The sequence below is a fragment of the Euprymna scolopes genome, chromosome 11 (genome assembly GCF_053919585.1).
Source record: "Euprymna scolopes isolate OS-2025 chromosome 11, ASM5391958v1, whole genome shotgun sequence".
NCBI classification, from domain to species: domain Eukaryota; kingdom Metazoa; phylum Mollusca; class Cephalopoda; order Sepiida; family Sepiolidae; genus Euprymna; species Euprymna scolopes.
The window spans coordinates 18,019,892-18,044,307 of NC_136492.1; the positions used below are offsets into that span (position 1 = coordinate 18,019,892).

The 24,416-nt window shown below is 33.5% G+C and overlaps 1 pseudogene across 1 annotated transcript in view; it reads left to right on the top strand.

Moving 5' to 3' along the window:
* LOC145287781 (polycomb protein SCMH1-like) overlaps positions 1-2,066 on the top strand; it is a 64,831-nt pseudogene extending 62,765 nt beyond the window's left edge. Inside the window, exon 9 of the transcript XR_013869195.1 lies at positions 1,584-2,066. The product of XR_013869195.1 is annotated as a polycomb protein SCMH1-like (transcript). The remainder of the gene's footprint in view (positions 1-1,583) is intronic.
* The last annotated feature ends 22,350 nt before the right edge of the window (positions 2,067-24,416 follow it).

Below are 24,416 nucleotides of genomic sequence, written 5' to 3' on the forward strand. Positions count from 1 at the left end.
TCAGAATCTTCCAGAACCTTGTTGTCGTCTTCAACAGACGCACATGGAAGGCTGCTGGTGTTGTCCGTCTCAGGCTTGTGATAGTGATGAAGCTCTTGCGAAATTGTAGGCGTTGCAGCACCTTTTGATTTCCATATAGGGGATAACGATTGTCATTGCTTTGCTTTCACTGTCACCTCTCCATGAATCTGTGGAAGAATGATTCCGAACAACCTGTAAACAGATGGCTTGATTTCAGGTAACCGGCAATTGTCCTACATGCCTTGTTGAGCTGTTTGCCAGAGTTGAGAGCAGACCTATGCATCGCTAGCTGCTTGCAGAGCTTCTCAACGTGGGTCTCATATGACAGCTGTATTAATCTTACTTACTTTTGATGAATTACCTCCCTTGGATTTTGCACATGTGTATTGCGGTCATCTTCAAGGACTGAAGAAACCTTTAAATTACCATCAAACTTCCTTTTTTATCTATTAACCAGCCAAACTATTAGTGTAAAATTTTTATTAAAATTTCTACCCATCACCACGCCTAATCGTGTCTTCTCCACCCATTCATCTCTTTTATAGATTTAAGAAATGTGTTGATCTAAGGGAAATAACTCTTGAAAAAAAAATTTCCGGCACTCCTGCAGGATTTTCTCTCAATTATTTTTTGGGCTCAACCAGTAATCACTGGATTAAGCCGAGCATTGTTCAAATGTTGAAATGCTAAATCGACTTTTGGTTTATTGCCAATTTAAAAAACAAAAAAAACAACAAAAAAAAACCCTAAAATGTAACTTTTCTTGCAAAAAAAAATACTTTCACCTAACAATTTACTGTTAAGATAAAAAAAAAATTTTTTTTTTTCTTTTCTTGAAAGAAAAAAAAAATTGCAAAAAATAATGCAAGTAAACAATGCAAAATGCAACTTTTCTTGAAAAAAGAAATTATATGTTCAGTAAATTTACCGTAGGCTTTTATTTTTATTGTCTTTTCTGGTTTGTTTTTGAAATTTGTCTGTTACTTCGCTCAGCTTAATCCGGTGATTGCCGGTTGAGCTCTAACCATAATTGACGGAAAATCCTGAGGATCCGGGTCCAATTCTGCAAGAGCACTATACTTTCCTTTAGTTAAATCAAATGGCTGGAAAACAGACCCCTTGCCTCTCAAAATGTGTGCCAGTTTAATGACAACAAATGAATTTTATATGCAGAACGTAGATCATGCAATTTTTTTTTTTTTTTTAGATAGGATTTTCAAATTAAATTAAATTTTTATGGTATCTTTATTACATTGTTAGGTGAAAGTATAGAATAGTTTAAAGAAAAGACCCCCTCTCCTAATGCTAAGAATGGGTCTCTAAATGTTATGTCAGCACTGTATATTTTATATAAATACTTTTTTTTTTTTCTAAATTTTAGATTTTATTCTTCTAAGCCATTACCAATAAGAAAATAGCAACTTTGTGGGTGTTTGTTTTGAAGTTTTAGAATTTTAGCTGGTCATACATAAAGACAACTGCCTTGGTTATTTAATAGATTATCCAGTCAAAATTATATATTGTCAAAAGAAAATGACTTGAATTTTTCTTATTTCTTTTAGGAGATTGATGGCAAAGCTCTCCTCCTGCTGAGCAGTGATATGATGCTGAAATATTTGGGTCTGAAACTTGGTCCTGTCTTGAAGCTGTGCAACATTGTCGACAAATTACGTAGCTCTGTAGTTGGTGGCACTGGTCCAGGGAGCAGCAGCAGCAGCAGCGGGCGAAAGTGAAGCTGAATTGTCGCTTTTTCCTCTTTTTTTTTTTTTTAATTTTTTTTTTTAATTCTGGTTGTTCGATTTTCGGATGACTGGCTGCTGCTGCTGCCACTTTCTCTGCTGTCATTGCTGCTGTTTGCTGCGTCTGTCATCACAGTGCCTCCTTCAGTCACCTAACCCCTTGATGAAAAAGGGGGGTGGGGAGCACACAAACCCATCAATCTATTCTATTTCTGTGATCTGGCAACATTGATATATAAAGGTCTCTATCACATATGAAAAATAAATTTTTTTTTTTTTTTTTTAGATTACTTAGTTTACATTTAATATTTTTTGTTTTGTTTTTCTTTTGTTTTGTATAATTTTTGAGTTTTTTTTTTTTGTTTAAAAAAATACTGATTTACTTTAAATAGCATTTTTAATAGTTTATTAAAACACCTTTATTATGAGTGGGGTTAGGGTTAAATCTTATTGTGGATCACACACTATATATGTATGTGTGTGTGTGTTCAGGTTTGAGATGTTCAAAAGTCGGAACTAATGAATACAATAAGGTTGTTAGTGCTCAATAATAAGAGCAAAATATTTTTTAATTATTTATTCGACCATATGTAACTGTTTACCCTCGAATAAATAATTAAAATATATGTATATAAATTCATAGTATGAGAATATCTGACAAGTAATCTACACACAAACGTTTGGTTTATTTTAGCAGAAAATCAAGCTGAATACTACAATGAACGTTTCTGTGTAGCTTGCTTAGCATAGATATTTTTATACTAGGACTACTAAACTCTGACCAAATACTGAGCAGTGAAATAAATATGTATATACCCACATACAATACATTATATATTATTACCATATAATATGTGCATACATAGGAAATTATTATATATCTATATATTATATATATATGTTAGTTGGACATAAATAATTGAGCACTGGCGTGAAGTTTAAAAAGAAAGAAAAAAAAAAAAAAAGCATTAAATACGTATTGCAGAAAATCAAAACAATACTGGTATTGTCAGTTTCAAATCCTAAACAAAGGAAACCTATAATAAGCCTCTTTTACCAGATTCTCTTCAATGTTTATTTATGTCTGGACCTAAATGTTGAATGTCAAGTAAAACAAATGGTACCTCTGTAATTATGTTGCAAATAGTAACATATCCAAGAATTATGAAAAACGATAAGGTAGAAAAATAACTATTCATGAAAAAAGAAATCGAGCAAAATCACTATATTTCACTTAGAGGCTAGTTGGCAGGGGAGATAATTAAGTTTTGTTGCTTACATCACGTGAATATTGTAATTCCAAATTTCGGACAGTTTTTCATTATTTTTCTATCTTATCGTTTTTCATAATTTTAGGATATGTTACTATTTGCAACATAATTATGTATCTACTATTTGCTTTTACTTGAAATTCAGTATTTCGAATATCGTTCGTTCAATATAGAAGCACAAAATGTTTTCCTGATCTTCTGTATAATCTATATATAATTCTTAGATGTAGTTTTTAGCAGTTTTTTATTTATTTTTTATTTTTTTCTTGTGAGGACCAGATGAGAAAATGCCGGTCAAGATACACTGTTTAAACTGTTGACAATCTTCAAATGTATCTCTATATATGCTCTCATCAATAATGAACACTTCCCTTATAAATGTAACTACTACTATCAATGTGTATATATATATATATATATATATATACACACACACTCACACACACATATGGCTTCTGTTTTTATCAGTATTGGGTTCAGATGGATGCACGGCAGCTTTTGGAAATTGCCATAGAGATGAACAAATTGAGGACACACAGACAGATTACCACATTGCAGAAAAGCTTTGTTTGCACATTAAGTTCAACAAAGTAAAATAAATTTTAAACTCAGCCAGTGTAGTATACGTGGTATACATTTTAAAGGCAAAGGAGAAGGGAAATTTTTTGATCCCGTGTATTGACTTTTAAAAAAATATCTTTGCCCCCCCCCCTTATTTGCCTTGTGCCCTCCTTCAAATGTGCCCCTTTGAAAGGATCACTCTATTTTTATTTACTGTACAGCTTTTTTATCCAGTTTCCACCACCACTGAATTATGAATGCCCTTCTATTAGTCAATGTTGCTTGCTGGCCATAAGTCAACAACAAAATAAAAATCATGGAGATAAATTTGGCAGATTTAAAAAAAAAAAAAAAAAAAAAAAAATGTAAAACCTTTTTTTATAATTAAGTTAACTGATGAGATTTTAACATAAAATCCTTTTGTTTTGTAAATTTTCTTTTTATATAAAATTATTAGGTTGGTGCAAAAATGTCGTTTTTTGACTTGAAGTTAAACTTCAAAAAAGCATTATTTTTGCACCAACCTAATATCTTTGAATTAGATTGGCTGACTTTTTTTTTTTTCTTTAAATCCCTTCGAGATCAAGGGTGTTTATCAGCAAGCAATATTTTTTTACTAATATGGGCCAGACCATTTTATAAACTAACATGTCTAGCAGAGTTATCTGGAATTATTCAAAATTTTGTTTAAGAAAATAATTAAGAAAAAAAAACAAAAAAAACGGTGTGCATAACATATAACTCTTTTGTAGTTACATTTACTGAAAACCTCTTGTATGTCTTGCATAAATTTTTACATCTGCTTTCATAGGAACGGGATGGGAATAATCGGCAGCCGGTTGATTGGTCTAGCTTTTGTTTTTCTCTACGATCAATAAGAAATAAATAATTTAATTTGCCAACTCCAATCATCACTACCTTGTGATCTCCAATCAAATGAATTTCGTTTTTCTTTTACTACAACTGGCTTAGGATCATAGTGAATCAGAATATTAGGGTTGTAAGTTTGGTAGTTTTTGAGTTTTAACCAAATAGACAAATGCAATCCCTTTTTTTTATATATTAGATTGGTGCAAAAATATTGTTTTTAATGTCAAAAAAAAAACTATTTTTACAGCAACCTAATACAATAGAGATACCCTCCTCTACGCACAAATTTTTATTTAATGAATTCTCAAAACATGGCCGTTTCTATTTCTAAAAACTTCACTCACTCATTGGCTGGGTTTTTCTGTTCTCGTCAACCAAAGGTTCAACGCTGTCTGACTGTCTTTATGCTAAATCTTCAATAATCACAATTGTAGGCATTGGCGGTGCCCATTTGCTTCTGTTTATGGTCTTGCCTGATAGTTTCTTTCCATGTCTTAACGTACCTGTCTTGGGTTTCTGCAAGTGCTGAAATCTTTCATGTCCTTGTACCAGCTTTTACAACAGCTTCAATATAATAAAAAGATGGGGCAGGGGGATCGGCAGCTGGTTGATTGATCTAGCTGATTTTTTTGGTCCCCCCAACAAAGGAGGGATTGGACCTAGTAATTCTCTCCCGTCCATTTGTTTGCGCTTTTGCAGGAGGGTGGGGGGCATTATAGGGGTAAAATTACCCCCAAAATCATGTCGGTTTGTTTGTTCATACTTTTCTCAATAGCCACTCCGAATTTTTTTTTTTTTAAATTTTGCACAGAGTAAATAAGGACTAGCAACATCTCTTTGTGAAAAGGGGTCTAAAAAGAGCAGAAAATATCACTTATAAATGGAAAACGAAAAGCGTTAATATGAAGGGCGATCTTTATAGAAAGTTATTTCCCTTGACAATGAACTATAGTGATGTAAAAAAAAAAATAAATAAATAAAATAAAGCAGTTTTATTAAAAACAAAGAAATCCAAACTAAAAGCATAAGATGCATTTACTTGTCAAAGTCTGCACAATTCCCAGGACTTTCTTGAAGGGTTTTACAGTTAACAATCTTTGCACAGAATTGTTTACTGTTGCTTTGTGTGATGTGTCAGGCTTGTATAGCAATTGTTTATAGCTTTTTTTTTTTTTTTTTTTTTTTTTTTTTTTAAAGACTGAATGAACATTTTGAATATCATTGCTATAAAAACTAGTATGCAAGATCCTTCACTCAGTGGAATTGAATTTTCTACTGAAATGGATTAGTGAAATTGTTCCTACATTATATCAGCTGGCGATTCACCGGACACAATGAAGCTATTGGGCATTCGAAATCGGTGATGACGGAAGGTTTTGTATTTGAACCTGCAAGTTTGTGCATTGGTTGAATAAAACTGAGTTTTCAAAATAAAAAATAAATAAAACCCGTTTGTGGGTGTTATATATCCACAAATAAATACACTTTGCTTCTTGGAGGTATATACAAATTTACTTTATAATTTGAAATAATTTAGTCAAAATACAATGGATATATAATCGCCATTCGATTGCTAGAAAAGTAAAAAGTTTCAAAGTTTTTTGAAATCTTGATTAGTGACTGCATTTGGCTAAGATAGAATAAAGGATAATTTTTAAAAATTTACAAAAAAAAATGAACGGATAGTCTAAAAAAAAAAATCTATATAATTTTTAAAAACTACTGATTTTATAAGCACTGAAATTATCGGTCAGACACAGATAATCTTTAAACAGACAAATCAAACTTTGCTTCTAACAAGACAATTTTCTTCTGTTATTGGCAATGTAATATAGATAGCTCTATTCTCTTGAAGTTCATTCTGAAACTTCAAGACTTTTTTTCTCATCAAATCTTTGAGTTGATACATTAAATTCATTGCTTTTTCTGTATCTCGTAAAGTTGGTTATTTCTAGGTCTATGACAATATATTCTTATTGTTTTGACTCTCTAGTATATATCCCTCACAGTTAGACACAGTTAATCAACCGAGAACCACATCACTATATAAAAGCATATAAGATATCAACGGATACACACTCGAGAGTTCACGTAAAGAAGTAGTCTTATCATGTATTTGGATAGGGCACACATACATAACTCACCCCCCATATACTAAAAAGTGAAGAACCTCTCAAATATATACCATGTCACGAACCTCATACAGTGAAACACTTTTTGCTTGAGTGTTTTGACCTACACAAATTCGCCAACACTACTACAAGGCTTAAAAGAACTCTTTGATAAAGAAAATCCTAAAACCATTCTAAATTTCTTAAAAAGAACAAATCTTTATATAAAATATGAATACCATCAAATAACAAACTATACCAAAAACATTGCCCGAATATACCCAGCGAAAATCGTCAAAATTTGAAATCTTGTATACAGCATTAAATAACCCAAAGAAGATTGATATGCTGGTTAAATAAACAAACACACTAGAGATTCAAAGCAATAAGAAAGAAAATGCTGATGTCATAGCCCTAGTTATTTCTATTGTTCAAAACACTTTCTCACACCTGAAACTATTCTGTCTTAACAAATCAACTATCAGGACTTGTATGGAGTACTCTTGTCATATTTATGCTGAGTTTTGGATGTGATTCAGAAAGAGCTGTGCCAATTTATTGGTTCCACCAATGCCCCCTCTTCTGAATGCGATACCGCTTGTCTCTGTTTATATTTATGTAATCTTTAAAAATGTCCAATTTATTCTCTGCCTCCATTGTTCCAGATCGTTCAGACTTATTTACTTAAACCAATAATAGCGCTACACCGGAAATTAGGAAGTACGTTAGCTTTTTATAACCAAGATTTGTATTAAATTTGATACACAAATTAAGGAAGATTTCTTTGTATTAAGACCCTTTAAGCCTTAAATTCTAGACATTTCCGAGAATCAAATCATGTAATGGATTTTTATCAATTAGAATAATGAATCTAGATGCCAAGCTTATTATATCTTGATTTCAAATTTTGTAAGAAAACATAAGTATTGCAAAACCTTTTTTTACGTGTTGGTACTCCTTCATGGATGAGTAATCTTTATATATAAAGTCTATTTTCCGATTATTAAAGATTGAGGTAATGTATATTCAGGTGAGGCATGGGATATTTATCAAGTGACAGCAGGCCCCCCCCTTAATATTTTAGATGATAATTTCAGTGGTGGTGGTAGAAGTTCTCCCTTTTCTTTCCATTTTTTTTCTCTCCTTTATCTACCTCTCTATTTCATATATATATATATATATATATATAATATATCCATTTCTTTCTCTCATTTTATTTTGCCCATCTTGAAATAGGTGATTAAAACATGGAATTGCTTGTTTCAAGTGCATCTCTTCCCATTGATGGTTCAGAATTTTATTACTGAATGTGGATTTGTAAAATAAGAAGGAAGAGTTTAAAAAAAAAAAAAAGACTATTTGTAAAAGATTTTTTCATCTCATTCATCATCAAATAAAATTAACAGAAAAAAAAAATTAATTTGGCAGTAAAAAAAGATTTTAAAAATAATTGTTTTTATCTTTTTTTTTAGTGTTTAATGATGAAAATAAGCAATTTTTATTTTGAAGTTTTTTTTATTTATTTTTTTTTTATTATTCTTATTTCAGTGGGGGGGGGGCACATGGATATGGATTACTGTGGACAAACAGTGAAACCAACAATTGTGTAATCATACGATTTGCTTTTGATTTTTTTTTTTTTTTTTTTTCTTGAGCAAAATGAAAAAAAAAATTACTTTAACATGAATCAATCTGAAATTTTTGGTCCTCCGACAAAAGGAGGGTGGACCTGTAAATTCACCTTTGTTCGCACTTTTCTCAATAACTACGCCTTGGAATTTTTTGAAATTTTGCACAAACATTAAACATGATATGAGTAAAAAAAAAAAAAAAAAAAAAAAAGTAGCAGAACAGATTTTCCAGAATGTGTGCGAAGACAATTCTCAACCTATATACTCAACAAATTTTGGATTTACAGGATTGAAACCTTTTTTTTTTTTTTTTTTTTACACATAGGAGTCACCGTTGATCAAGGCCCGGAGGCCACTCAAGTATAAGAGTTATTGTCAACTATTTCATGAATGCGCATGCGGGAATCGTTCACATGACAGATTCCTTATGTAAAAAAAAAAAAAAAAAAAAGTAGGTTTGAAAACACTAAAGATCATACCAAGCTGGCCATATGGTCTTCAGGTCTTCTTTTTTTTTTAAGAAAATACCTGCAGTCTCAGTTTCTGTATGAATTAAAATATAATATTTATGTGTACTTTACAGCTGGCGGCTTGCTAATCATATATATAAAAACACACGCACATTAGTGATGGGACAATTCTAATATTTTTCCTGATTCCGTGCTACATTACTGATTCCAATTCTTTATGAATCTGTCTTTATTTAACTATAAAGTTATTTCCCGAGTTTTGTAAAAAACACGTTAAATATGCAGATATTTTCCTAAACGTCAAAATACATTTGTGGAGAGTGATCTATCGATTTTAGCTTCACTGGTATTTTAAAATCAATAAATATTTATTTTATCATTATTACCAGCAATGGAAGATTTTGTTTTAAACAAAATCAAATAGAAAAAGGACAAAAGAATCGGAAAATCGATACAAATTTTTCTGATTCTGATACCCCCCCCCCAATCTTCTGATTTTTTTTTTTTCGATTAATCATCCCAAGATATATATATATATATATATATATATATATAATCACCTGTCTGTTTAAATGTATGTCTCGCTAAAACTTTCAGAGGCAACAGATTTTCATAAGATGGGTATCGTTTTGAAGCTCAACGTCCTGGACGACAAATATTGAAAATTGGCCAAAAATTAATTCCTTCACCCTAAACTCAGCCGTTGTGTACAAGGAGGGGGGGGGGTCTTTTTTTTTTTTTTTTTTTCGTTGACATTTTAGCAAGTCATCATCATCGTTGGATTGACTTTGGTTATTTTCAACGCTTTTGACTTCTGGTTGCGTCAAGGAGACGTCGGCTAAGATGTCAGATTTTCTTTCACTTTCCTTTCTGCCTTCGCGGCACGGGTTCGAGCCTGCCTGCCACCTTTTTTGCTCAACACAAACTTCCAAACACCCAGGCAATGTTGGGCACCCAGGCTAGTATATATATATATATATATATATATATATATATGACCGTGTCTGTCTGAGAAACGGTCTCTTCTAAGCTCCTGTCAATTTTTGATCTACAGGCTTAAAACTTGATATGTAAGGGATTTGAATTTGCGGAACAAGTTTGAAAATGTGATAAAAATTGGAACTTTGTAAGTATAAGTCAATTGAAAGTGCTCTTCTATGCATATTCAAATATTCATTTCAGTTTAAATGTTATTGTTTTCTTAGCCATCTGATGATCACCCAAACGAGTTGTTTTCTAGCTCCATTTTTAATTTTTTATTTTTAAGTGATTATTGAGACTTCAAAGACAGTCATTTTTACTTGTTCACCAGTAGCGCTCAATATAACTTGTTTTTCGAACCAAATAAACATCTTACATTAAATAAAAACACTAAAAACTTTTTGAGTTAGGCAAGATAAGTTACTTTTCTTGCTTTCATAACATTTATTTGTTATATATTTTGTTTTTGACAACGTTTTCGTACCTCTGGATTATAAAACAAACCCGGTTGTCATTTATTTATGATTAGGCAATGACAGCTGTCATTGCCCAATCATAAAATACACTTACATATGATATTTAATTTATGCAGAGTTTGTATTTATTATTACAGAGCTAATACTCTATTGATTATTATATTGTACCTAATATAGTGATTTAAAAAAAAAAAATGACTTAAGTGCTATCAGCTAGAATCAAAACCAAATTCCAGTGTTATTTTTTACCATTGTGCATGCATAGAGGAGCACTTTCAGTCTGGGTTACCCTGCCAGTGTTTCAGTTTTGACCCCCTTAAAGCAGGTATTTTTTACCAGCTAAAAAAAAAAAAAAAAAAAAAAAAAAAAATTGAATTTGCTCCACGGGTCTGAATCTCGTATTCAAGTTTGTAGCATAAAAAAATAATAGTAATTTGATAGAGATCTTCTGCACACAGACAAGGTCACATGTGGATATATATATATCTCTTAAAGCATTTTTAAAGAGTTTAGAAAATATTTTGTGGTGTAGTTTGATCGTCTGGATCTGTATTACAATATACAAAGGTACAAAAAAAGTTGTAACGTTTTATATATACACACATATATATATATATATATATATATATCTCAGCCCAAAGTCCATAATACATTGTAGTCTACATTGCACTGTAGAGAACTTACTTTTGATTTTATATGTTTTTGTTTTACGGCATATCAACCACTTTGGGTTCATTTAATGGCGAAACGTTAGTTATGATGTGTTATATATTGGTTTGTTCGTCTTAATGTTTTTTTTTGGGTGGGGGGGATCTTATATTTTAGTGTATATTTTGATCTTTTTCAGAAAATTGATAATTTTTTGGGGATCGATCTTATTTAATATTGTTGTTAGATTGTTTTCTTGGTAATACTTTGTTCGGGTTTGTTCAATGTCAATGCATTCCGTCAATATATGGTATACTGTGTAGGGTTCTTGACACGTTATACAGATAGGTGTCTCCTCCCCTTTTAGTAGATGTGTGACCTATTAGCTGTCTGGTCATTACTACCTATTTTCTTGTTAACTTTTTGGTGTCTCTCGTTCCAATATTTGGTGTTATTTGGAATAATTTATTTTCTGTACATGAGCTCCAGTTTTCTTGCCATTTTCTCTTCAAATATGTTTTATTTTAGTCTTTAGGTCTGTATGGCGGATTTTTCCACTTGTGTGGTTTTGTTGCAGGGATTCCTTTGTTGCTTTATCTGCTTGTTCATTCATATAGATACCGATATGGCTTGGTATCCAGCAAAAGATAATTTTTTTTTTTTTTTTTTTTTTTTTTTTTTTTTTTTTTTTTTAAGTGATATGAGTATCGAAAGTGAGTCTGTAAGTATGAGATATTTTTGATGGTCGTCGTTGGTTATTATATTTAGTGCCAAATCTATGGCTGTTGCTTCTGCGCTGAAAATAGAAGATTCGTTTAGGAGTCTTTTCTTTAGTTTTATTTTTTTGTGGATGGCTGCGCATCCTACTTTGTCTCCATCTTTTGATCCGTCAGTGTAGATTCGTGTATATTCTTTGTATGTATTCTGGATGGTAAGGAGTTCTTCATGGAAGATTGATGGGTGGGTTTTCGTTTTGCGATATTTATTTAATTTTAATATTTTGTGTGGTTTTTGATCATCCAGGGTGGAGTTTTTGATTTGGTATATTTATGTATTTTTGTTATGTCTATTTGGACTTCTGTGAGGAGGTTCTTTATACCGAGGCTATAGGGTTTGATGATATTTTCTTTCCTGTTGAAGAGGTGTGTGTATTGTGGATGGAGGGTACATTGGTATGCTGGATTTGATGGCCATGATGCAAGCTTTAAGTAATATTGTCGTGCTAACTTCTGTCGTCTTACTATCAGTGGAGGCTCATGCGCCTCTATATAGAGGCTTTCTACTGGAGCGGTTCTATGAATTGTATTTAGTTCTTTTATGTAGGACTTCCCTGCTGCTCCATATATGAAGCATCCATAATCCATTTTAGATATAATTAAAGTTTGGTATAGTTTCAATAATGTGACTTTGTTTGCATCCCAATCGGTGTGTGCTAGGACTTTGATCAATTGCATTGTCTTTTGGCATTTTGTTTTTAAATATTTTATATGTGGTATAAAAGTCAATTTTTTATCGAATATAATACCTAAATATTTATGTTGGTCGATGAGTGAGATGTTCTTGTTATCCAGTTTCAGGTTGGGGTCACGGTGGAATTTTCGTAGTTTGCAGAAATGGATGCATTTAATTTTTTCCTCTGAGAACGTAAATCCGTTTTATACAGCCCATTTGTTTATTTTATTCAGGCATTATTTATTATTTTGTTTCTTTTTTTTTTTTTTACTGCCCCACCATGCATTGTGATTATTGAAGTCTCACAGCAGTAAAGATTGTTTAGGTAGTTGTTTGATTATATTGTTTAATTCTGTTTCGTTTATTGTTTCGTTTGGTGGTATATAGAGTGAACACAGGGTTACTGTTTTGTGTAGTGTTGCAGTTATTGCAACAGCTTGCATATTTGTTTTTAAGTTCACTTTGCTGTGTGGAATGTTTTCTTTATCAGTATTGATGATCCACCGGTGGCTTTGTTGGATAATTGTTGATGAGTATTTGTATTTCTTCGATATCAATTTTTAATCCTCTTATGTTCCATCCGTATGATTTTGTTAGCCATGGTTTATATTTTCTTTCTCTTGTTTTAGTTTGTTGGATTCCTCGATCTCCATGACTTCCTGGCTTTCAAGTCCTGGAGGCATAGTGTTTTTTTGTTTGTCTTTATCTTTGGATCGCAAACTTTTATTTGTTTTTGATCGTGATGTTCTGTAGAAGGGTTTTAGTTCTTGCTTTGTTTCGTTCTCTTTTTTGTTAATCCTTTCTTGTGTTGATAATTCTTTGATTCTGATGTGCTAGGGATTTGTGCAGATTCTATTTGTTTGATTTGGTGTTGCTTTTTTTTTTTTTTTTTTTTTCTTTTTTTTCTTTTCTTTGGTTTATTTCAGAGTATGTGTTCGTTTTTGTGGTATCTGTAATTATTGTTTTTATTTCAGTTATGAATATTTGCCAGTCGTTTGGTTCAAGTTTTAATTTTTCAACAAGTATATCGCGTATTTATCTTTTTTTTTTCTGTAATTTATTTTTTGGTAATTTGTGCATAACTTTTCTCAGTCATATATCTGTCTACAATTTTCCTTGCTTCGGGGAATGATATATTTTGTTTTTGTTTTACTGTTACAATTTCTTTTTCCATATGTCACAGTTCCTTGCATAGGCTGGGTGGTCCTCACGGCAGTTTGCACATTTGAATTTGTTTGTACACTCGTTTGAATTGTGGTCTGGGTTTCTTTGGTTACATTTGCCACATACATGTTGATTGTAGCATACATCCTCATGGTGTCCGAATTTTTGACATTTTTGACATCTAAGGGGGTTTGGTATAAATAGTTCAACTTTTACAATTGCATAACCAATTTTTATTTCTTTTGGGGCATTTAGTGTGTTAAACGTTATGATATATGTGTTAGTTAAAATTATGTTTCCATTTTTTTTTAATGGATATTCTTTTTATGTCTGTTAATCCTTGGGATTTTAGTTCGGTTTTTATTTCATCAGTTGAGCAGTATGATAGTTCTTTGCTTCTTATAACGCCCTTTGATGAATTCATTTTACCATGGAGATATGTTTTGATCTTTTTATTATAGAATTTTCCCATTTTTAGAAGGATATTGGCATCTCTCTTTTTTTTTTTTTTTTTTTTTTAATTCATTTCTACTGGAATTGTTCCATTCCTTAAATTGTTAACTGCTTTGGGTAATATTCTTGCAGCGATTTCTTTCTGTATCAAGAATGGGGACAGTCTTGTCAGGGGGTTGTCATCTTCAGCTTCCAGGATAATAAATCTTGGAAAGTTTTGATTTTGTAGTTCTTCCTCTGAACTGGAAATATCTGATATTTCCACGTGATATCTTTTGGGAGGCTTTTTCTTTTTTTCCATTTCTATTTTTGGTTATTTTTCACTTCTGCTGCTCCCCACCCGCCTCTGAGCCCTATGTAGGAAGTGTTTTGGGGAGGAAACTCATTCACCCCAACACAACAGGGATACAGCAGAAGTATACTCTTACTATTGGATTCCAGCACCTGTGTTTCGTTCATCCCCTCCAAGAGCCTTATTTTTGGAAGGAATGTTGGTTTTCCAGCCATGTTTCATCCGTACTCAGCCAGTTGATTGACCCTTCAGCTACTGCTTACTAAATCAGTTTATTGTCTAATGTGTAGAGCACGAGAATATTTTCTTAGGTTTGTCTGATTTAGGGCTAGGCGTGACCAGCCGATTGTTTGGAGCGGGCCTCTCCAACCGCCGTCTAGCCGAGGTAAGGGCCAAAGTGGTATGTTGGGAAGGGAAGGAAATCATTTCTATCCTCCGCAACCCTCAACCACCAGGATTCCGTTCCAAGGTGTCACAGGTCGCTATCCACACCAAACAGGTGGCCCCATTGAGGGACTTTTACTCTCTGCAGGGGGGGGGGCGGTATATTCTAAAGCCCCACCAACAGGGTGAAGTAAGGAAGTGGCGGTAAAAAAGGGGGAAGGTAGCTGTTTTTGCAGAACATATTTAAGTTTTACAAAAGAGGATAGAAAACAAAAACAGAACATCGATGTAGGTGCATTTCGTCTCAGGAAGCCAAAAGACAGCCTGATCTGGTAGCACCAGTTTTGATTTTATAAAATAATTTTATAATGGCTTAAATTAAAGTTTAAAATGCAAAAATCAAGAATCTTACTTCAATTGTGCTCTAAACGGAATCATTCATTTCAAATGCACCCTTGTCATATCAAAGAACTTACTGTTGATTTTTTTATGCTGGGCCTTCTGCTTGTGTGGTCATAAAATTTCTCAAATGCACTTATGATGTTAGGCTGCATAAGGTGTTAATTTTAGTCAAAATAGCCTGTTCTTTTTCTCATTGGATTTTTTTGATTATCGATGTTTATCAAAAGAAATTCCGATACAAAACTCACCCCAAAACACTGCGAGGCATGTATGTAAAGTACATTTGCATAAAATTTAAAAAAAAAAAAAAATCAGCCCAACCGTTTAGGAGTTCATAGAAACAAATTCACACACACACAAATAAATTTTTTTTTTTTTTTTTTTTAACTTCATCATTTTGCTGACTCCTAACTTGTACACAGTTCTAGACTTTTTTTTTTTTTTTTTTTTTTTTTTTGATAAATTGGTGTCTTAATCTCTTGTTTTGCCTTTCAGATATAATAATTAGTGGGAAAATATTAAGTTTAACTGTTTCAACCATCAAGAACAGAATCACATGACATAGAAAAGGAGAAGAAAAGGGAGAAAGAAAGGACAAAATAAAATAGTGGAAATAATTTTCTACAAGGAATGGTTGGGAACCATTTTTGCAAAGAATTGTAACTAAAGATTAAAACTGAGTTCTTAACAAGAATCTCCAACACAAAAGACAATGGTTAAACCGGAACCAAAGTCCACAGCCTATTTCAAAGCAAGGACTACACCCAAGCAAGGTTAAATTGGTGTCTTAATCTCTTGTTTTGCCTTTCAGATATAATAATTAGTGGGAAAATATTAAGTTTAACTGTTTCAACCATCAAAAATATTGATATTAGTGAGGAACATCTGAGACATGCTCTATGAATTCAAAAAAGGAAATTCAGCTGCAGAAGTTACACGGAATATTGGAACTGTCTATGGGATGAATGTTCTGAATGATCAAAAATGTCAACAGTGGTTTGCAAAATTTCCTTCTGGTGATCTGTCAGATCGGCAACATGTGGAAACGCCAAAATCATTTGATGAAGATGCCATTAAAGACGAATGGGGGGGGGGGGTAATCCAAAATTAACCAGCAAAGAATTAGATCAACAATTCAATACAACCCATACCACAATCATTTCATGCCTTCACGAGTTCGGAAAAATTTTGAAACTTGGACACTGGGTTTCCTGTGATTTGACCGACGCTCAACAAAATCAAAAATTGTTTACTTATCTTATTTTCTAGGAATCATTGAGAACCATTTTTGCAAAGAATTGTGACTGGAGATGAAGAATACATTCTTTACAAGAATACGCAACGCAAACGGCAATGGTAAAATATGACAATGGTAAAACACGACATGGTAAAATATGACAATGGTTAAATGAAAACCAAAGTCCACAGGCTTTTCGAAAGCAAGGACTACACCCAAAGAAGGTTAAGCTTTCTTTACAGTGGGATATGAAAGGACTAATTCATTATGAGATACTAAAGTAATGAAACAATCGCACTAAAATATTGTTTGCAGATGGATGATCTAAGAACTGCTCTATCGAAAAAAAAACGCCCAGCATTACTCAATTGGAAGAGTGTAGTGCTTCGGCATGATAATGCTAGACCTCACACAGCAAGAGTCACTCAAAAAAAGTCATGAGTTTCAATTGGAAAGTTTTGCTTCCTCTGCCTTATTCATCTGGTATTGCTCCATTCGACTACCATCTTTTCCAGTCATTGCAGAATCACTTAATAAAATTTATGAAAATGATGAATAGGGCTATGACAACAGCATATTCTTTTCCTTGTTTTGATTCTCAGGTATATATCCATTGATATCTTATGTTTTCATGTAGAGTGATGTGATCCTTGGTTGATTGTGTCTAACTATGTTGGATATATACTCGAGAGTACAAACAATGATAAGCGAATATGCTGTTGTCCTAGTGATGACCAACTAAAAAATGACCTGAATTTGTTTTTCAGAGAAAAACAAAGACATGAAAAAACTAGTTGATCATTGGACAAAAGTCATAAAAAATGAGGGAAATTATTGTAAAAAATGCAGTAATATGAATTCTTCAGATAAAATAAATGTATTGGACAAAAAAAAAAAACATTACTTTTTTCCAACCTGATATATACAGGGTGACTCCAAAAAAAAAAAAAAACGGGCCTCAACTCTAATTAGGCCCCGTTTCTTAGTGTTTTATCCAAATGAAATTAAACTTTGGTCATAACTAGTCCGAATGATTATCATAACTAGTTTATTATATTCAAAACCTCACATCAGAACACTAGGGTCTTTGGCCTTTTTTTTCTCCGTTCTACAGCATATGTTCTAGATGGCCTCGATTTAGCTTTTGTTTTTTTGAGTCACCCTGTACAATTGTTTCGTCACTTAACAGTAATGCAAGTGATGAAAAGACGAGGGGGTGGGGATAAATTACTAAATGTTACATTTCAAAACAAGCAATTTAGATAATGAAAACTATCATTGCAGCCGGAGGAGATTACTTCAAAGGGGAGTAGAGTTTCATTCATGTACTGTCAATAAAAGTGCCCATAGGAAAAAAAGTCTGGAAATTGATTGAAGGCACCTCGTATCTCCACTGCTAGGTGGGCAATGTGGGCTATATTTAGTTTTCTATTAAATAAATTTCACCTGTCTTTAAATGTATGTCTGCCTAAAACTTTTGACAGAGGTGACGGATTTTCACGAGATTGGTATCATTTTGAAGCTCGATGTCTTGGACGACAAATATAAAAAAATTGGCCAAAAGCATTAATTCCTTCACCATCAACTGGGCAGTTTTCTAGAAGGATGGGTCGATTTTTTGCAAGCCATTTCTGCAAGTTATTGTATCGGTTGGATTGACTTTGGCTAATTTTAAGATTCCAAACTTCTGGTCGCCTCATGAAGTCGCGGTAAGATGTCAGATTTTCTTTCACTTTATTTTCCACATTTGTGTCAAAGGTTTGAGCCTGCCTGCCTACTACCACTTTTTTCCGCCAGGCACCCAGGCTAGTATACACGTAATGACTGAAAGTATTTCCTGAAATATAATTAAAATTAGCGAGGGGTACCTGGCGTTGCCCGGGTGTTTGAAGGTGTATGTGGTTTTGGGTAAATCAAAACTCGGGGGGGGGGGTGCTTAAAAAATGTTTTGGTAGGTAAGTATGAGGATCGAACCCGAACCCTTGAGGCAAAGTTGTAAATTAAAGTGTGAAAAAAAAAAAAAAAAAAAAGAGTGCGACGTTAACCATTGGGCCACCGCGAGATGTTAACGGAAACAAGTTTGAATTTATTTAATTACTTAAATTAGCAGGTGCACGTTTTAATGACTTAATGAGGTCAACTTTTGACTGCGGGGTAGCATTTCATTTAGTGCGGGGAACGCTCCCCCCCCCCCCAAGATGTTTGGGGTAGGGGGAAACAGCTCCACTTGTCCAAATTGAATAACAATTGTCTTCTGATATAAGGAAATAATATTTCCACATTGATCAAAGCTCATTGCTTTCGGACATTTCCGGCGATCGAGACCGGAAAAATACCTAGACAATTAGTGTCGCTTTTATTATAGGAAAAGGCCTAACGCACATGTGGCGAGCGAAAACTGTTGAATATTTATCTTCCCGAAGTCAAGCAAATTAAATAGACAGGCGAGCTCCATTGTTAACTCTGAGATATTACGATTTGCATGTGATATAAAAAGTTTTAAAAAGTTGTTAGGCGACCGACCGCTTCTCTGAAAAAAGCCTTTTGTAGACACACAAAAAGCGAACACACATACACACATACATTTTCGCTTTTATATATATATAGATGTACTTGATATTTCAAAAGAAAAAAATTAGATTTGTTTGATGTCAAGTGCCTTAGGCAGATTCGAGTGATCAATCGGAGCGATCAAATTGCCAAACCAGCTGATCAGATCGTCAATAATTTAAAAACCCTAAGATTGACCCAAGAGAGAATTGTAAACCAAGTGCTCCATCCCTAGGTGGGGGAGTTTATGAAGAGCCACAATAAATATGACTAACCTTTGACCTTGAAATATGGTGTGCATTTTTCCTAAGTCGGAGACAATCATTATATGAAATTTGGTCATGATCGGTTCAGTGGTGTGGGTTGTAGGAGAGTTGTACATACAGACACAAATGCTACTACTTTATATATAAATATAGAAATGAAGTTAACTTGGAAAAATAGATTTTTTTTAAAATTAAGGGCTAACCTGTCTGGTTAGAGAAAGCTCTACGTGAGTAAGAGGAACAATTTATAAGAAAAGAAAGGGAGATAATTAAGATTACATTAGAACTTTATTACATTATCATGTTAATGAGGGTGATTACAATAAGTGAAAGGGAAATGAAGCAGGGAAACATGTTTAGGCCATGGTATTTCAAAGATAAATGTTTCTCATCAGAAGAGGAGAGAAAAAAAAACAAAAAAACGGCATTACACAAGTATAAAGGCAAGAAAAAAAACACCGATTTTTAAATACATTCAAGGTTATAAATCGTAAAGTCCGAGGGGGGGGGAAGAAGTAAGGGAAGGGAAATGAGATCATTAGAAATATTTCCTAAGACGAAGGAAGATGGGGTATTTAATGTGGCAGTGGGGATTCGGTACCGGAAGTATTTAATAAAATGAAAATGTGCTAAGAAAAAAAAAAAAAAAGCAATAGAGGATTGTAGCAGAATTGGCAATGACTGAAATGGGGGGGGGGGGGGGAAATAAAGAGCTTATCTCGGATACGTCTGTTGTGTTGTAAGCCGAGTGGAAGAGAATTCCAAGATTGTGTCCATGGGTTTTTATTGGCGTTGACCTCATGCAATTCTAGCAGAATCGCGTGTGCTCTTGCACGATTATGCAAATATATAAAGGCAGGACGCTGGGAAGCAGTCAGGTAGTGTCCTGCAGATTGTGTGTAGGTGGTTCTGGCGGTTGGATTGGTCTTTGTGACAAACCATGAATCTGTGAGAAGCAAGTTTTCTTCTGCCTTTTTTCTGTCTCCTTTCTCTACGGTCATTACGGCCAAGAAATCCCTCTCTTCTAGAGGTGGGCGGTGCAGGGCGAAACTGACTATTTCCTATCTTTGTTCCTGATTTTTGCCTACTACATTTTGCTGCAAGGATGAAACATAGGAGATAAAGATAGAGACATAGGGGACAGGAAAAAATGGGGTATAAAAAGAAGGGGGAGTAGAAAATAAAATGATGTAATTAAGACGAGAAAATAACTAAATACAAAAAAGAATAAAAAAGTTAAAAAATAAAACAAAATCAGAAAGGCACACTTCTATTGTATCAGTTTCAGGTAGAAAACTTAATCCAAAAACAATTTAAAAAAAAAAAAAAAAAAATAGGAGTACTCCAGATAGGGAATAATAGTTTGCATTTGCAGTGGCATTATATACACAGATTACTTGGCCTTCGGGACAAGATCAAAGTGTAGTATCTGTTCCAGCAGATACTGCAAGCAAAGACCATATGTGGGGGCGACCCCACATATAAGACCTTGGTCAATGTAGGGGCAACCCTTCATACCAATTGTCACTATCCAGCTCCCCTACTCCCCGGGGAGTTGGTCCCCATTTCCCCTTCACTCCTCACATTAAAAATCGGCCTTGTGCCTAATTTGCTCGGTGGGGGAGCAAATAAATACCATCTGTTCCAGCAGATACTGCAAGCTATGACTAGCAAAGACCAGATGTGGGGGCAACCCCACATGCTTGACCTTTAACCAGCTCCCATTTCCCACCTCTCGGGAGCTGGTCCCCTTTTTCCCTTCCCCCTCCCTTCACTCCTCACATTAAAAATCGGCCTTGTGCCTAATTTGCTCGGTGGGGGAGCAAATAAATACCATCTGTTCTTCAGATGCTGCACTTCTATTTCTTGTTCTCTTTCGGTGGAGGAGAAATCCTTCACGCCTGAGACAATTTTTATTTTTGTACCTTTTCTCCACGTTAAAAAACGACCCTGGTGTCTAACTCTGTCCCGTGGGGAGGCATAGTAAATAGGTATATACACAGATTAAAACGATAAAATTGTCGCTCTAGAAAAGACAACATGATTCCATTTCCATTTGATGAAAACCGGTTTTCTTTTTTTGTTGCAGACTATCTACCAGTTGGCCAGTTGTGTACAAATCCCAAGAGCGATAGGAACCTTATATCATGTCTGAAAGTGACACAGTATTTATCGAGCAAGTTCAGAGATGCGCCACTGTACAACTCATGCTCTCTACCGATCCAAGTTATGACAATAGGACCATTGCCAGCACCCTTCAAATGCATCGCTGGATTGCCACGAATAACAAAGTTTTCGGCCATGGTTATGGTTTTTGTTGGTGTGGTTTCAAGTGAGGGCCACCTCACTTCTTCAAAGTTAGCTTGAAAGTCAACACCAAAGTGTACGTGGATATGCTGAAAAATTTGGTGACCCCCCTGCTGGAATCAGGTGGCCGCTGGTAAACCCTGGGTATGGCTGCAGGACTCAGAACTGGCCCACAAGTCTAAAGAGACCCAGGCATGGCTTTAGAACAAATGCTACGACTTCGTACCCTTCTTTCATTGCCCCCCCCCCTCTCTCCAACCTGAACTTGCTGAACTACTTCGTTTGGTCATATGTTGAGAACATCACCAACATAACCTCCCATGTATGCCGCCATCCACCGACCTCCTGCAGCGCATATGGAAAAAGCATGCTCCTAGTTCTGTATCCGTATCAAGGTGGTGACTGAGGCTGAAGGCGGCTATATTGAATAGATGTTCACTCTACTACATAATCAAGTTACCTAAATTGATTTTTTTCAATTAATGTTTTAAAATAAAGCTGTAGTGTTGTTTTCTTAAGGGTGACACTTATTCCAACCTATGATAATTTTAAAAGAATGAATATTTATTTAAATGTTTTTAACAATACAAATATATATATATATATATATATACACACAAGTTAGAAAAGCATTTCATCCAAGGCAGGAAAATTGTTAAACAGAATGTTTTTACTATATGCTTTAAAATAAAGGTACAGGATTCAATTTGAAATTTATTTATCTTCAAAGTGCACTTTTATACATTTTACAAAGTAAGGTATGCAAATTTAATATCTTACTTTGTAAAATTTATAAAAGTACACTTTGAAGATAAGTAAATTTCAAATTGAATCTTGTACCTTTATTTTTAAAGCCTATAGTAAAAACATTTTGTTTAACAATTTTCATGCCTTGGATGAAATGCTTTTCTAACTTGTATCCTATCTTTTTAAGATTATATTTTATTTAATTTATTAATTTGGATTTTAAAAAAGATGAATGTGATTTTGTATGTATTTATAAAAACTCTCCTACTCTCTATTTCAGATTGTATTTCTCCTCACACCACAACTCATTTTTTTGCAACCCCCTCTTTGTATTATTACAGGTCTGAATATTCTCTCTGTTTCAGTTTGTAATTCTCCTCGCCCCACAACTCATTTTTGCAACTCTCTCTTTGTCATACATGTCTGAATAATAAGAAAATCTGAATTTTTTAAACAAACTTTAAAATAACTTTTTTAGATTCATTTTTTTAAAACTTCTTTCAGAATAGAAAATCTTTACAATTTAATAAGGAACATATTTCATATAGGTTTCATCAAAAATATTCAGTAGATAACGAAAAAAATAGAGATGAAAATTACAAAAGGGGTGCATAACTGGTTGCGCTCAATAGTAGTCCTCGCTAGCGAAAGACTTTGTTATTGTTATTCTATTATTATTATTTAAAACATTTTGTGTCCTGCGCTTTTGCGCGAGGACTTATATGTATAACAGTAAATGTCATTTTGTTTTTCAGTTTAATATTATTGGAAATGAGACAAAAAAAAAAAACGATCAAAAACTAAGAGATGAAAGTTTTTTTGTTTAACGGAATTTTTCCGGTACTTATGTAGAGAAGGTACTGTGTTGAAATAACGTTATTATTTAGAACCCAACATGGGGAGGGGGAGGTTATTTTGTAACTATTCTGTACTTTCACCTTACAAGGTATTTTGTTTTTGTCGGCAATGGTTTCATAAAGTTGTCAACAAATATATTGAATTTTTTTGTCGGCTTACTCGAATTTCATTGGCTTCGGAAAACGCCTATGAAAGTTTGACTTTAGCACGGTACTTTCTCTGCATAAGCGCTATCATTAAATGAATTGATATAAATGAAAAAAAAAAATCTCAGCGAAATCAAATAGATTGCACATGGTTTCATCAAAAGGAATTTGTGTTCAAAACAGATGTTCCAGATTTTTCTCTGGTTTGGAAGATAAAAATAGGTTTGTATTATGCAGTAATACCTTGAAATACGATTTTGTAAAAATACGACGATACATTATATCGCTTTTTACACCAAGATATAATTTTTGAAACCATTTGATGAAAAAAAAAAAATAAATTAAAAAAATACCGTATATTTTGGTGTATAAGACGACCTTTAAAGTTAAAAAAAATCATCTTTAAAAACCAATATTTCATAAGATACCGGGTGCTGCAATTTCTAGTCTAGGCTAAACAAACATGGTTTTGTGATTTAGAAGTCGTCTTATACAACCGATATATGATAAATTTATTAAAATTTGCTCCAATTTTGTACCTCGTCTTATCTGATGGTTGCTTTATACACCGAGATAATGGTTAAATAAAAATGCAAAGCTAGAAAGAAAAAAAAAGTGTGTGTGTATCTGAACCCTCTCTCCCCGCCTCCTCCTAGCTCACCTTCATTAGCCGCTCATCCCTGTCTCCATAAGTTGATTATAATTTTATTTTTTATTAATCCTTTCTGTTACATTAAGACTTAAATATTAAGCATTTAGTAAGTTATTCAACGGATTTAATTGTGTATAATCTTGCCCTTTTTTTAGTTAGTTTTGTGTGAGCGCGATTGCATGATAGCTTTGCTTCTCTCCCTCTTTGTAGGCAACCTTTATGCTAGCACTTACCTAGGCGGTGAGTACAACTATTTTTTTTCTTATTGTTTTTATTAACATTTGTTATTATATACAAATTTCTGTGTCGTTACGGTGGTATTTATCTTTCTTTAGTGATTGTGGAATGTAATTTAAGTTTTGGGTTAGGGTTAGGGTTAGGGTTAGTGATTGTTTTGGGTAAATTTCTTACCTTTGGAATGGATTATTTCTGTTTCTTTTAATTTAAATGGGAATAATTATTTTAAGATACGTTTTTTTTTTTTCAAGATAAGTCAGTGGTCATTGACTGAATTAAGTACCTATCTCAAGGTATTGTTGTACATGAATAGGAAAGCGTGACCACTTGAACTGGAAGAGAGAGGGGGGCAGGAGGAGAGGTATACTGATCTCTTTTCTCCGGCAATTACAGTTAATTGAAACAATAGACGAAAGTCCTAAATTTAAGCTTATTGTTTTATTTTTATTTTTTTCTTGCTGATAAAACCAATGAATTCATTAATGATTTG